The following is a 14,857-nucleotide window of genomic DNA, read 5'->3' as shown; positions in this document are numbered from 1 at the left end:
AGCCTACCAAACGAACTTTCTGGTGAGTGGATTTACAAGGGTCTTCGTACAAGCTGGTGAACACAAGAGGTGAGTTTGTCACTAAATATCCTTACAGCACATAGTAAAGTAGTCTTTATGCAGCCCTTTTTTTTTCAACCTAAAGTTGAAGTCTCAACATCAATATTGCCATTTTATGAACAGAAAACAACATTAATCATTGCCGTTTTTCAAGAGAAAGTAGGCCAATTGGACATCTTTTTGTGTTTCAGTTTGTCAAGCGTCATTCAAGATCAGTAGGTTTCTTGATCAGACATACAGTTTAAAATACTGAACACTGTAAAAGTGTACATTGTTTTATTATAAATACATCGATAAGATGAAGATCAGTTAAAAGTCAAACGCATACATAAGTTTAATTTTCGACTGCTATTTGAATCCTTGTATCGAACGTCCTTGAAATCTGTAGGTTTATTTGAAAGCTTGAAGATCAGTTAAACTCACTTGGTCATCAAGCTACTTGCAGCATAGTAAACTTTACACATACCTCGGCGAGTTTCTGAAAGTACTTAGTTTTGGGTTCTTGTTTTGACAAAGACAATATAGTGGATACAGAACACATGCCTGTTATCAGAAAAGATTTGGAGAGAAGTTATTAAAAGATAAATATATCTAAATTTATACCAAGTAAATAGAATTCAATATTTAATACTCTTTTTTTTTTTTTTGCTTGGAGACTGACTTGTTTGCACCGGCGTCAGATTTTGATTGACATGATTTTCATGTAGTTTTGGGTCTGGGTTCTGGCTGGGCTGTTCCAAATTAATTTGCGAATTTCACCTTGTTGAGGAGATTGTACCTCGGGCCACAAGCAACAAAAGCAAGTGTATTTGTCAAGCTCATTGGTAATGGGATGAGCGGGGTCAAAGCCTGTTGAGCGGGATCATCCTCCGACTTGTAAACGCACAAGAACAATATAAGCACAGATTGTTATTCTTACAGGAGGATAAGAAAAGATTAAGCCGTGCAGTCTTTGATTTCCTCGCTGCAGTTCTCATGTCGAGTGAGAAAATAAAGGTCCAGCATCCACCCTGTCGTACTTGTCATTCCCATGGGAAAAGACGAGAGTGGTGATTTCCGGTAACAAAAGTGCACGTTTTTTAAGTCAATCAGCTCGTAATTCACTTTACCACTTTGCTGTATTCTGCTCGTCGTGACAGCTCTTTTTTTTTTGTTTTTTGTTTTTGTGCTGAAAGGTCTATGTAATAGTCTTCATCAACAATAGTGCACTGTTTTGGTATTTTGTACAATAGTCTTTGTTTTGATCACAAAATCTGATTAACAGTGTAGATATAGTGACCCAAATCCCCAGACAATCTCTTACAAAGTGATACCCTCTGTTAAATTAGCATGTATTATACATGCAGAAAACACAATTCCCGCCACCCTGCGCCACACCTATCAGCTTTGCTTCGCGCTGACTTCAGAAGTGCCAGATAAGTATTTGTCAACACAACAGCTGGCACACAATGCCCTCTTGTAGCTTTATGCCACGGCATATGCCCGCCGCTCGTAGCGTGCCGTAATTTAGCCGGGCTGCTTCTGCCCGAACAGATGGGCCCGAGTATTGTTATTCTCGCTCCAGCTCGGGGGTCCCTGAGGGGAATCACTAAATAAAATCAAAGCAGATGGACCTCTCTGGGCTAAGGCTGTATTTATGATAAACAGTAGAGCTGGGCAGCGCGTCCCTGGGCCGGACCGGTCGGACCCTCCGGCCCGGCTGGATGCCCATTTTTGGGGCGGGGCGTGGGGGCTGACAAATTTTGAAAAAATGTCTGGACTAAGCATGGCCGGAAGTGGATTTTAGTCCGGCCCACTAATCGGCCCTCATGCGTTTGACGTGGTCGCGAGGCGGCCAAATTTCATCTCAGCCTATTCGGTGAAAGGCTTCTTTTTGGGCTTCTTTCTACTCCCGCGTCGGCGCGAGCGACAACTGCCGCATTGATTCACATGACCGAAACATTGTGCTGTTGGCGACAGGTCTGCAACACATGCCACGCACACATCAGGAATTGTTGTTGCTCTGATCGGTCCATTATGTCACATGTTGCGATGACATACAGTTTCCCACACGGAGAGGAGGAGAGAGAGGATACAGCACGCAGCTCGTTGCATGCAAAGCAAACTAGTTTGGCAATAAGATTAAATGCATAGTCTAGTCATCTTGGTCCCTTTATGGTTGTAGCAGGCACGATATCCATTGTTGTCGCCTTCTTTTTGAAGCGACGCCCCCCAACTTGGAACGTAACTGTTTCAATACAACTTGTGTCCGGGAGTATATTAAACTGTGCGCAGCACTCAAGTATGACGCCGGCACATCAAGGTGGAGTTCTTGTACTTCTTCTGGCGTCTTCCCTACTTCCGGAAGTACGCCGTAGCAAACCTGCTGTGTATAGTGGTGTGCTGGTATGATTTTATTTTGAAGGCCATGAGTGTGTAAAATGAATAAGTAACTTGTTGACTGTGACTTATGGCCGTCTGTTGGACCCAAATAATTATACAATACGACAAAAACAACCCCGGGGCTCGCAATGGAAGTAAGCACATGCAGTTGGGTAAGTAGTAAAGTACTATGGCGCATTTTGCAGCGTGTTTGAAGCGTGTCCACAGCGGGTTTGAATAGTAAATTAGCCAGCTAATGATCCTTAAAAAGCCTCTGCCATTAGCATCCCTCCCGTGGCGGCGTCAGTCACGGACACTTTTTTGGAGGGGGCAGGGGCGTAACGGGGCGGCGGGTGCTAATTTTTATGAATAAGGGCAGGGGGTCGCGGCCGGAAGGGTACCCAGGTCAAGGGTGGAGGGTCACGGCCTGACGACAAAGGACGAAGGAAGCCACGCATCCTCATAACCTACAACCATAAACAGTTGTACCATATTTCTTTTCAGAAATGTCGATTCACCACAAATTGAGCAAAATGCATGCTGTTGTTATAAAATATTTGTCAAATTCTTCCTAATCTTATACCCCCCCCCCTTGTGACCAGTCTCTCGACAAATTAAATGCCTTTTGAAAGCACCAGCTAGCAGATGTTGTTGCTCCTCGCGAGCCAGATGTGCAGAAGTCAGGTACGCGCGCATTGCGTATCAAATATTTGAAAGTCGTATCTTTCACTTAAGGTGCAAAGTGCTTTTATGGCCCATCACAGCTTAAAGTATGACCCCCGGGGGCTGGGTCCCAGCACATGTGGTGTTAAGACGATGTGGAGCGGGAGGGAGAGCTGCAAGGTGTGTTTGTTTCATCCACCTGTTTGCGCTTTTATTGACTGCCACCTTTGACACTTCGTTATTTATAGGCGCTCATTGTTTCGAGACTCGAGCTGCCTCCTGCTTTAAATATGGACGTAGTGTTTGTTTATATATCATTTTGGGGGGGGGGAAATTTTCTAATTTAGGCAAACTGTGTTCAATCTTAGCAGGATAGTGACATAACAGCTGGCATATGTACTCTGGCTTCGGGCGAGATGCATATTCTCTAAACCCCAAGTACCCAATATCATCAATATAAATATAGTATTGCATTGCATATCAATATATCAGGCAGATTCAAACATTTTTTTTGTCTTTTGTTAGCGGCGTCTAGAATGAATCATCCGTTGACAGGTTCAATGTTACTGTCGTCATCTAAATTGTTTTTTTTTTTTTTTTAAAGTCACTTCAGTACATCTCATTGTGGCAAGTAATTGAACATATCAGTGGTAGCGGCGAGCTAATAAGAAGTACTTTTGTCATGTAACAATCGTACAATGACAAATTGATGATTGCGTCCCGGCTTCATCCGGCCCGGGCTTATTATCAGCAAGGTGTAATATAAATATGCAAATCTGCCGCTTGAACTTTACAATGCTCTGCTGAGGCTATTCATCTCCTCGAAAGCGTTCGTTTATACGCGGCCAGCCCCTCATACATCACGCCGTGTCATTTTGAAAGCAAATATTAATCAATCGACTGTTGAGGATTGACTTTCCTTTGGTGAATATCCTCATATGGAGAACAACTCTGTTTTTCCAAATGGACCAAAGAAGGAAGGAAGGAGTGGTAAGGCCACAGCAAAATGCCCCCCCCCCCCCCAAAAAAAAATGCTAACCCCCAAAAGGTTTGAGGAAAAAAGGACCTGGCCTTTGCCAACAGTCCAAAATGTTCGCCCCTCAGTGGGCTTTACGTCTTACTACTTTCCTTTTACCCCTCAAATTATTACAACTTATTGGAAATCTGCGATTTCCTTTCAAATATCATTATTTTATGAGCGGAATTTTGTTTCTTGTAATATTACAAACTTTGTTTGATTTCAAAAAGTTTTTTATTGAAATATCGTATTTTTTGGAAAAATGCAATATTTGTCTTTTTCCTGAACTATTCCAACTTTATTCTTGGAATATGACAACTTTTCCTTTACATTTTTCTTCCTCATAAGTATTAATTTGATCAATAAAGTATAACTAGCTGCTTAACTTTCCAGATTGGCTTGCAAAGCAGCCACCGAACAAAACCAAGTCTCCATGTTTCACAGGAGGGACTGTGCTCTTTTGTTGCTGTCCTTCATATTTGTTTCTGTGAACACAACGTTGATATGACTCTCCCAAAAGCTTCACTGTCCAAAGGTCATTCTCTCAAAAGCTCTTTAACTTGGCAATTGTGGCAAATTCCAGTCCCACATTTTCATGTTTTGCTTTCAGTCGTGTCTGATTTTCATGGATTAATTTCTATTGCATTTTAATGTATTAATTATTTTGTTGTTGTTGTTGTAAAGTTCACCTTATTTCAGTGATGTGGTCTTTTCTTTCATCACCAGAGGCGTACCCACAATCTTGTCTATGTGTGTAGAACATGACAACAGTCTTTATTTACCGTTATGTGTGAGATGATAATGGCCGCTAAGCTTTGAACGGGGGGAAAAAAACAAACAAAAAAAAACGTCTGAGTCAAGCAGACGTTTCATATTTTCAGCTTACGTGTTAATGTTCATACAAGTCAGAGCTCCTTAAGCTGGTTCCGCTGCGCCGCGTCGGAGTGACCGTTCAGTTTCACAGGAAACCGGCTGACATTCCAACTCGGGTGTAATGAGCCGGAATAATACGGCGATATCCTGCCCGCCGGCCCTCCGAGCCCGATATGGTTTGCTCGTCATAACATCATAACGCCGCACAAAAAGAGCTCGCGATCAGGCGTCCTGTTTTCATTTGCTGGCTTTAGTTAGACTGATGCATCAAGTTAGTTACGGGGGGAAAGCTATCTGGTACTGTAATCAGAATTTCATCAACTAAAGCAACAGTAAGTAAAGATTGCACCTTAAACAAGCAACTTCATGCTGAATGATCATACACACGCTTCTAATGAGAAGAAGGTTGAGAGTTTCGGATGTTATTACTTGGACTAAGTATCGTAGCAAACGGACATGGTCATTGTGCAATATTAACTTAATCCACAATTCTATGGTCCATGATTGTGTTCCAGGGAGTTAAGCAATTTACATTGATGGTCCTGTTTAATTTGTTTTAAACAACCATTTTTACTCGAAATACCTTGTTAAATATCATCACTGTCCTGTGAAAAACACGTGTGCCCAATTTTGTCATTAAAAAACAAAAAAAAAAAAACCCCAAAACACAATGGGATGTCCGTAACGCGGAAACCCCATTAAGGTAAAATAAAAAAAATTTTAAAAAGATTTAAAAAAATGGACATGCGTGTTTTTCACAGGAAAGCGACGATGTTATGTTAAAGGGCAGACCACAAAACTGTGAGGCAGAACTAGTCAATCGCAACGTTCAACCAACTCAAACAATTTTGTGTTTCAGGTAGCGTATAACTTGCCGTCTCGACCAAAGATAAGAATAATGATGACATTTGATCATTTTGTTGAAAAGCGCTCCAACATGCTAACGTAGTAACCAGAGATGGGCGAGTACCGATGCCAGGTATCGGGGAGGGCGAACGATTCGGTGAACCAATCTTTTGAACGGTTCTTTTCGATTTAACTGGTTCTAATGATTCAGTTCACTTAAAAGAACTGTCATGCCCATCACTATATTGGTGACTACTCAAGAGTTGAGTACTCGTTCTGGAAAAAAAAAAAAAAGTGCTATCGAACATCCTAAGTAGTAACATTACAAAGAACAAATGCTTTTATTTATTACCTCTGCTGTTAATTTTGGCCAGATGTAGCTTACACCGGGGCCGGTCGAATACATTAGTTTAGCACTGCTGTGTAGTCCTCGCGTACCCCTCCCAAAAAAAAACAAAAAAACAAAAAAAACCCAACCTTTCCCTGAGGGCTGCCCCCCGCTCGATGGCGTCAGACGCCGCAGACAAACGATGATAAAGTGATCCTCGCCTGACTTTGACAGGCATGACAGGCAGCAGCGGGGCGGGCCTGCGCAATAACGCCAGTCAGCCGGGCCCTCGCCGGGAGCGACGTGCACTTCATCGGCGAGAACGCAGTCAAACTAAAGAGGCGCGCTCGCCGCACCACGCGCCTTCATTATTGCAGGCGGCCACTTAATGAATACGAGAATGCTCTTAGGGGGGGGCCGCAACATTTAAAACGCTCATTATTACAGAGGGGGCGACGAACGAGAGGGAAAAGCTTGAAGAAACTGGGGACTTCCACTTCTTTTGACATGTTCAATAAATTTAAAGGTGGTGAATTTCAAAGTCAACCGTGCTTGCTTCATCGTTGATTTTTCTGTATTAGGCCCTTAACAAGAAAGGAAGTCAACCAAAACATTTTTTTTTTTCAAGAATATGTTCTACGCAAACCCACTTGTTGAAACAAGGTGTTCTGATAAATATTGCGTTTGTGGAATAAGAGTTAATGCACCCATTTTTTTTTTTTTAGCCTTCTCTGGGGCGGCCATTTTGTCACTTCGGTCCCCCGAAAATGACATCACAAACGCTCAGGGCTCAGACCAATCGCAGCTCACCTGTTTTCCGACGCTGAGCCACGATTGGATGATTAGCCGGGATAACTTGTTGGTGTTGAGCGAGTTACTTTTTTCGTCCGCCGGCAACTGTATCGGGGTGATGCCGTCTGACATGTGTTAGCATGTTTGAAGCGTTGCGTCGAACAACGCCGACGCAGTTCTTGTCCGCCCCGCCGCTCGCACCCCATCGCCGTCGTACTCCAATCGGACGCCGAAATGTTCCCAAGCGGCTGATTTGTATAGTGCGGACGGCTCCTCTAGCTCCATATGCTTTCTCCCGCACTCGCCGTTTTTCTTCCTACATTTGTTTTGATCGATTCATCGAACAACAAATGTGGCGGTCGCTTGGTCTCAGGCGCTGCCTTTTTTTTTTTTTTTTTTTTTTTTTTTCCCTCTCTCCATCACACGTATTCGTCGTATGAGACTGTACGGGACGAATACAAAAACCGTGACACCCCTACTAGTTAGTATTCATGCGTTGACGTTGATGCGTGGCTTTAAAAGGGCGTGGCCTCGTGCGAGTGACATTTCGGAGCTCCGGCCTGGGTTGGCCATTCGCTTCGCATTGATTTCTGTCTCCTCATCGTCTCCATCCTCCTTGCGGGTTGTTTTCGTTGGGTACCAGGGTGTGTGACTTCGGCGGGTCACGAAACATGGCGCCATTTCGCGAGGCGCTGCTCGGGGCGCGACCTCCCCGGCGCACCACGCGGCGCTTTGCGAATCAATACAGTCGGGAGAAGCCGGCAAGAGGCGAGGCGCGACGTGTAATAAATGACAATTCGCACGTCAGCGGCGGCCAGCGCGCGGCTGACAACCGCTGTCGGCCGCAGTCGTTTTCATGTGACGCCTGGCTGTTATGTTGAAAGTGGGATTCATTTGGCGCGACTGTCTGGCACAGATGCTGATATTACAAGTAAGCACCCACTAGCCCCCCCCCCCCACTTCCCCAAAACACCCACCGTGCGTGCCCTGCGCCTTTCCCAGCGCTGACAGACGCATTACAGTTCTATCTTTTTATTGTTGTTGTCTTTCAAAAAGAAAAACACCTATATTGAAGGCAATTTTCCTCTTAACGCGGTCAAATTGTTCGGAGAAAATTGTATCTGCCATGGCTTGGAGATGATTGGCTGCATCTTTTGTTGGCTGGCGGACAAGAATGGAAGGATTTCATATGTCGGATTGGGGATGTAGTTTGTGGGGCGAGAGTGGAAGGGGGGGGGGGGCAGTGCATATTAAACGACGTGTTGTGAACAATGAGTGTGAAATTTCACACGCTCCGGATGATGAAATTGGTTGCCGCGGTAGCAGGTGGAGGGGAAATAGAAATGTGATGCGTATTTGTTAAAGTGCAAAGAAGTGGCGTTGGGAGGTGGGGGAGATGTTTTTATTTATTTATTTATTTATTTATTTATTTATTTTAACTTATAAACTACAAACACAAAAATATGTATCTTAGCCACTGGGCCCTGCAATTTCTTGCCATGTTTTTGAGCCAATTGTCTTGTTGATTTGGTCCAATGATTAGAAGTCGAATAAAAGAGTCTTGCGGGTATACATGTGTCTCCTCTAATCAAATGTTGCATATTCATATTATCATCATATCATGTGCGCAATTGGGTGTTGCTAAGCTCATTTATCATGGCCACTCTGCCATGTAGTAATGTTTCAATTGACGTCAATTCCTTCCAGAAATTCCGAATTGCTTTGGAGCGTGACCAATATGCATTACCAACCGCATAACATCTACTTAATTCAATGAACTTCTCTGAAAGTCTCACCGTTTTTTGGGGTGAAATGAGAAAGTCCCAATGGCACTTTATGGTCATATTGAGTCACGTGAACTTCAGCATCAGCGTAATCAAATGAGATCCATTGCAAAAGACGAGAATATATCTTTAATAGATATATTATAGAATAGATCTTTGGTCACAATGTTTTGTCATTGTGTTAAATGATGTTTAGTATATCAAAAGTACCAGCGGTATCGGTACTCTGTATCGGTCAGTACTCGAGTGAATACTAAGTTATAATAGTTTCGGTCTGTAGAAAAACAAAAACATACTAAGAATCTGAAAAAAAACATCGGCCTAACTTTATTCCAAATACATAAAAAAAAGACTGTAATAGTCATAGGAAGGCATTGAACAGGACGTCTTTTAACATAAAACAAACAATTAGGCAAAGAACCGAAAAAGTGAACAGCTGGACATGTGCAGTCAAAAGTTTCGAAAAGGTCAAGTGCACCTGCAAACAACGCTGCTAATTAATTATTTGATTTTAATCGTGATCACGATTTTAGACTAAATTAACCCGATTGTTGCCGATTTTTACGTTGCCGATTTTTACGTTTTAAAATGTGGCCTCTGCTTCATATCTAATCATGCACTTTCTCAACCAGTAGTCAGCCAATATAACCAGCGGGCAGATGCATGCTTAAGGCTTCATTAAGCTGCCTTGTAACGAGGCAGCGCACCTTGCAGTGGGGGCCGAAAGTGATTTTGGGGACTGGCGAGAGAGTGAGTCACATCTAGAGAAGAAAGTCCAGCGAAAATCGGAGATGAGGCTGGGAAGGAGCTAGTGCCAACATTTGTTGTCCAGACTTGTTTTGGATCAGGGCAAGTGAAGGTAGGGCCGGGCGATATGACTGAAAAGTATATCAAGTGTTTCATATTGGTCGATATCGGTACATATTGACATTTTTTTCTTTTTTTCAACTATTGAAAATAATAATCGGAGAAAATTGAATTTAAGTCATTTTATTTTGATAGTAATTAATGGCAGGTCAACGTAATTGTGAAAGAGTGAAATAAATTGGTCCATTTTAAACAATGTGCTTAGTAGGGTTGGACGATACAATCGAACTATTTCATATCAGTCAATATTGTTTTAAAACAGTTAAGTCTTTTTGTGTACATCGTTATGTAGTGTGCTGTGCAGTTTCTCCTCCACCAGCATATTGTAAATGCTTATTTGCATTAGATGCCACCCCAAAATTTGACCTGAAAGCCCACAGTCAGGAACTTTTTTTTTTTTGTGAGACTGGCACGTGTGACTTGATCCCATCTCTGCTAATTGCCGCTGCTGCTTATTGGCCACGTCCTGACATTTCTCACTATGGACATAATGAGTTCTGAAAGTGGAAGAGTACATACTGTTACGTCTCCTATCCGATAAAGCTGTTGGTTCTCGGGCCCATCCATTAGTCGTTATTGTTTTCTCCAAACATGACATTGATTCCATTTACAGCCGATCAATGGCGAATGATTGCGACATTCAAATATGACCTTAAAGCTGGCCCGTGTTTAACAGCTATGATGCGGATTAAACTTTTGCTAATGAGGTGATTTTTCTTCGCTCGGGGGACGGATGCGTGACATCGTCCCGCTGGGAGCGGTCACTAAAAATTAGATCAATTATTGGCGCTTTACTCGATTACCTCGCCACCCTGCTAATTTACGCAATTAATAACCGGCCTCCGGATCAGGCAAAGAGCACTTTATTAATAACAATCCGCACGTGTTGATGGAGTGGCATCATAATCAATTGCAGCAGCCGCGCAATGCTAATTAGCGCGGTTATTAATTGTTACAGTTGTGAAACGTGAGCCCGACATGCTGTCGGCGCCTTTGTAGAGCAATCAGCCCATTGAAAACAGCAAATCTAATTAGGCATTCAGCGAGTGGGATGGTAATCCAAATGAGACGGTATCGGGCCTGACAGCTGGCAGCCGGGGCGACGTTCGCACTGGGTGGGGAGGGGTGGGGGGGGGAACAAAAAGCGACATTATCCTGGCAGGGCCCGGCGACAACAGGAAAAGACATGTATTGCAAACTAATAAATACATTCACAGCGGCCGCCAGCCATAATCGCACAATGGCCCAATGAAATGCTCGCGTTGTGCCTTTTGTTGGGCCCACAAGGGCTGTTTATGCGTTTATCCAGCTGGACAATACCACCTGCCACCAGTAGGGGGGTCATTTTTTTTGACAAGGCTGAAGAGCCTCTAATATGAAATGATGAACAGTGATCCCCAGTTGACTGCGGGGATATGTTACAGACCAAACTTTTCCTTTTTTTTTCACCCCCCCATGTGCTATATCAACACATTTTAACGTGCTTAAGACTCTTAAACTTATTAAAAAACACCTTTTAGACACATTGTACTGTATATATATATGTGTCCGCATATATATACATATATATATATATATATATATATGTGTGCGCATATATATATATATATATATATATATATATATATATATATATATAAGTGCAGTCAAGCAATTACAATTTTTTAACTAATTAATCGCATAAAATGTCCATAATTGATCACGATTAATCGCATTTTTTTTTTTTTTTTTTACAAAGCTTGAACCGATATTTACTCTAAAAGTAAAATCTTGGAATTAATGTGGGGAAAAAAAAAACAAAAGTATATTTCGATTCAAAGACTGTTCTAACAGCTTTCTTTGACCCTTGAATACGATTATCTTCCTGTGAAATACAACTGTTGAACGATATGCGAAACACGTGCAACTATTATGGTATTTGAATTTGGCTGTGCAAAAGTGGGCAGATTATTTTGGATATTATTATTTCTCCAATGAGCCGTCAAGCAACTTTCAAAGTGAAACTACGTTAAAGTCATGTCTTTGCGACAGTGACTCTCCTCCAAGTTTGGCTGCACAGTGAGCGGAGGTCAGCTGCTACAGGAAGTAAATAAATCATGTCCAAATATCAACACTCTGTATGTATTATAGCCTAGTTCAATAAAAGGTAATGCTTTCCCATCGTATTTATTGGCGGCGTGCTGAAAGCTAATTGCCGCGAGTGAGAGTCTTCCACTTGCTGGTGTGATAAGAGCCTTGTCAAGAGAGAGCATATGTCGCTACGTCAAGCGCAAGGAAGCTGATACGGCCAAAAGACAATATGAGAGTAATGTAATATGTGCCATATGTTGAGTCTAAATGCTGGAGAAAAATGTCATCAAATAGCAGCGATGAGGAGAAGCCATGATGGTAAATGTGTCGTAACACACACCCTGCTTTTCAGTGCAGGGACTTTTTTTTTTTAATAAGTACTTGCACTGCAGGTGTTACTTGATTGGACAGGTCTTTTTTTTTTTTATGTGGTATAAAAAAAAAACCCACTGTATTGCTGTAGAAAATGGTTGAACGGATGGAATTTTGCTAAGTTTTCATTTCCACATCAATCGTTCTAGCAGCAGTACTGAGTAATCTCTGTATTGAAGCCCCTCCCACAGGTCCCCCTGTGCGCTCTAATTGGCTGCAGCCTGATGGTCATGCGTGCGTTAGTGCGACACGGTTCATGGTTTTTGCTAGCTTGAGCTTTTTATAGCCACTTAACTTCCACAAACACGACATACAAAGATCTTAGAGCAGCCTATGTGTCACGTTATGATACTGTGCTTTCTTGACACCAATTACTACTTGCTTATTATTACTAGCCCGGGCTTTGGTGGAATCTTAAGACATTATGAAAAGAGCACTTAGATAAAAAAAAAAAAAAAACACGATTTGGTGGATTCATATAGAGTTCACTGTATTTCAGGCCACACTAATATGAGCTCAAAGTGTGTTCGCACGAGCAGAAAGACAACACTCAATCCCACGTGTTTGCGTTCATGCCTATTATGTTACATGCATACTGTGTGAAGCGTCCATTGCGGCCTGCCGAAGTAGCACACCAGAGCCCATGACCAACATACGGCTTTCAATCCATTTCTCTATGTTATTATTATGTGGTTTCCGCTAATGCAATTACAGCGAACGACTATAATGCGATTTGGGCATTGTTTATTATTCAATTACAGGGACGTCGCTGGGCCCGGCTTGCGTGCGAGGCTCACCTCCGGAGCGCCGCCTTTACGGCTCAGAAGTCGAGCCCTCTGTGGAGATCATTGTAACTGCCAATTGGATTAGCGTGACGGAAGAAGTCACTCCTTATGAGGCTTCAAGTGTAACGACAAGCCCGCTCAAATTCATTTTCCACTCAGTTTTCAGTGATCGGCCCAAAAAAAAAAAAAAAAGAATCTTTCAAATTGGTTTCCGTCTCGTCTTGTTAAGATGACAGCGATTTATGGCCCGCTTGCAAACCGCTGCCAGGGGTCTTTTTCCGGAATTTTTCAGACTCCAATTGTCGCTGCAAATTGGATTAAATCTGCATCCGCGCCGCAGTTCCATTTTAATGTCCAATTCATTAGCAAAACTAACATTCTTATTAGAGCTTTAATGTTCTCCTCATGGCTTATGAGGCAATATGTACTTGCAATTACACTTAGCCTCTCACTTAGGCACTCATGATGGGTACTGTGTATTAAGTCTACGGAGGTCTTTCATTTACGACAATGCCGACATTTCCAGGTTATGAATGACGGTTGCGTGACTACTCCAATGACGGTTATGAGTGGTTTATATCATCATACCCTCCGGCTAACTCTTTAGGATTTGTATAAGCTAAGAAAAGGGCCGGCAAAGATTTGACTCACCCCGGTCCGAAAACCACATTTTCCAACTCTTTTTTTCCTCTGCCGGGCGCTAGCTATCAAATGCCTAAAGAAGACAACCGAAAGAGGAGCTCAAGTCAAAAGTTTTCCTTTGCAATGTGTTCCATGTGCCTCCACTAGTCTAAACACACTTTTCTGATTAATCTTGTGTTAGTGGAATAACAATCAAGACGATTAACTCATTCACTGCCAGACATTTTAAGACCCTCTTTTACGTTTGAAAAATTTTGAAAAATAAATTCCTAAGATTGAATGGCTGGACTGTGAAAAGACACGTAAATTCGTCAATGGCAGTGAATGAGTTAATCCACTGGTGTTCCGTCAATAGCGAAAATCAGCAAGTAATTGACATCCACCCAGAGAGTTTTGTAATTATCTATCGACGCCACAAGATGGGGGGGGGTAAAGCTCTGTCTTCTCTCAAAGCAATGGCCTGACGAAATGACGCTCCTTCCCTCACTTGGTGGACATCAAGATGCCTCAAGATGACAGCAAAGCAATGTTTTTCTATTAGACATGGCTTTGGCCTGAGCACAAAAACAATGACTGTATGAATTTTCCGCTGACTAATGGTGGCCATTCTCCCGAATCTCTATAAATAGGCAAATTTGTGAATACTGAACCGTGAACCAGGTGCCATATTCATCGTTGAAGCACTGTTACTCTGCATCATAATCCAGTTTAATCAGATTAGGATTTCATCGCACACTTCATATTGCTAATCGCTCTGTGTATGTTGTACATTTGTCTATATGTTCAAAAATGTATATTTTGTGATGCAGTGGCATTTGCGGTTTTGCATTCACAAGTTCACGTTTGCCAATTTTTTTTCGGCCTCTTTCATTTTTTGCTGAAAATGTCACTTTTGTATGTTTTTGCACCATCCTGTGGCATTTTGATGCCAAGGCACTATGTTGAGGAGAGCTAAGGAGCTTCATTCGGACAAGAGCCGTACTTTGCCATCAACTCGCGGCATCTATGGGCAATTGTTAACCATTTACGTTTTTGTGTGTGTGTGTGTGTGTGTGTGTTAGTCAGTCGCATGAAGGTACTGTAGGCAATATGAAATGGGAGCAGAATTAACCGCATAATAAATGTCCGACCCGAATCAGAGCTGATGTCACTCACTGGGCCACGTTTCTTAAGGCACAAACCAATTCACAAATATTCCTCTGTGTGTGTGTGTTTGTGTCTGTGAATGAAAGTTTCAGACTTTTTAAATTGCACTTTGTAAAAGCAGTTTATTTCTATACATTCTCAATGAATTGTGCTTTTATACAATATCATTTCCAATATTTGAGCTCCTGTTGCTATCCAGCCTTCCTTGTTCCCAGGAATTCTCTCAGGGATCTTAGAATGGCAGGCGTAA

At 42.3% G+C, this 14,857-nt stretch overlaps 1 long non-coding RNA gene across 1 annotated transcript in view; it reads left to right on the top strand.

Annotated features, from left to right (window-relative positions):
- The window catches only part of LOC147149596 (uncharacterized), an 81,055-nt gene that overhangs the window by 151 nt on the left and 66,047 nt on the right, over window positions 1-14,857 (top strand). The window contains exon 2 of the long non-coding RNA XR_015086135.1: window positions 3-69. This is a non-coding gene — a long non-coding RNA (uncharacterized LOC147149596). The remainder of the gene's footprint in view (window positions 1-2; window positions 70-14,857) is intronic.

This window comes from Filicampus tigris, chromosome 3 (assembly GCF_054856515.1).
Source record: "Filicampus tigris isolate MCC_2025a chromosome 3, RoL_Ftig_1.0, whole genome shotgun sequence".
Lineage (NCBI taxonomy): Eukaryota > Metazoa > Chordata > Actinopteri > Syngnathiformes > Syngnathidae > Filicampus > Filicampus tigris.
The sequence above is the reverse complement of the archived record's forward strand: the minus strand, read 5'-3'. Positions and strand labels throughout refer to the sequence as shown.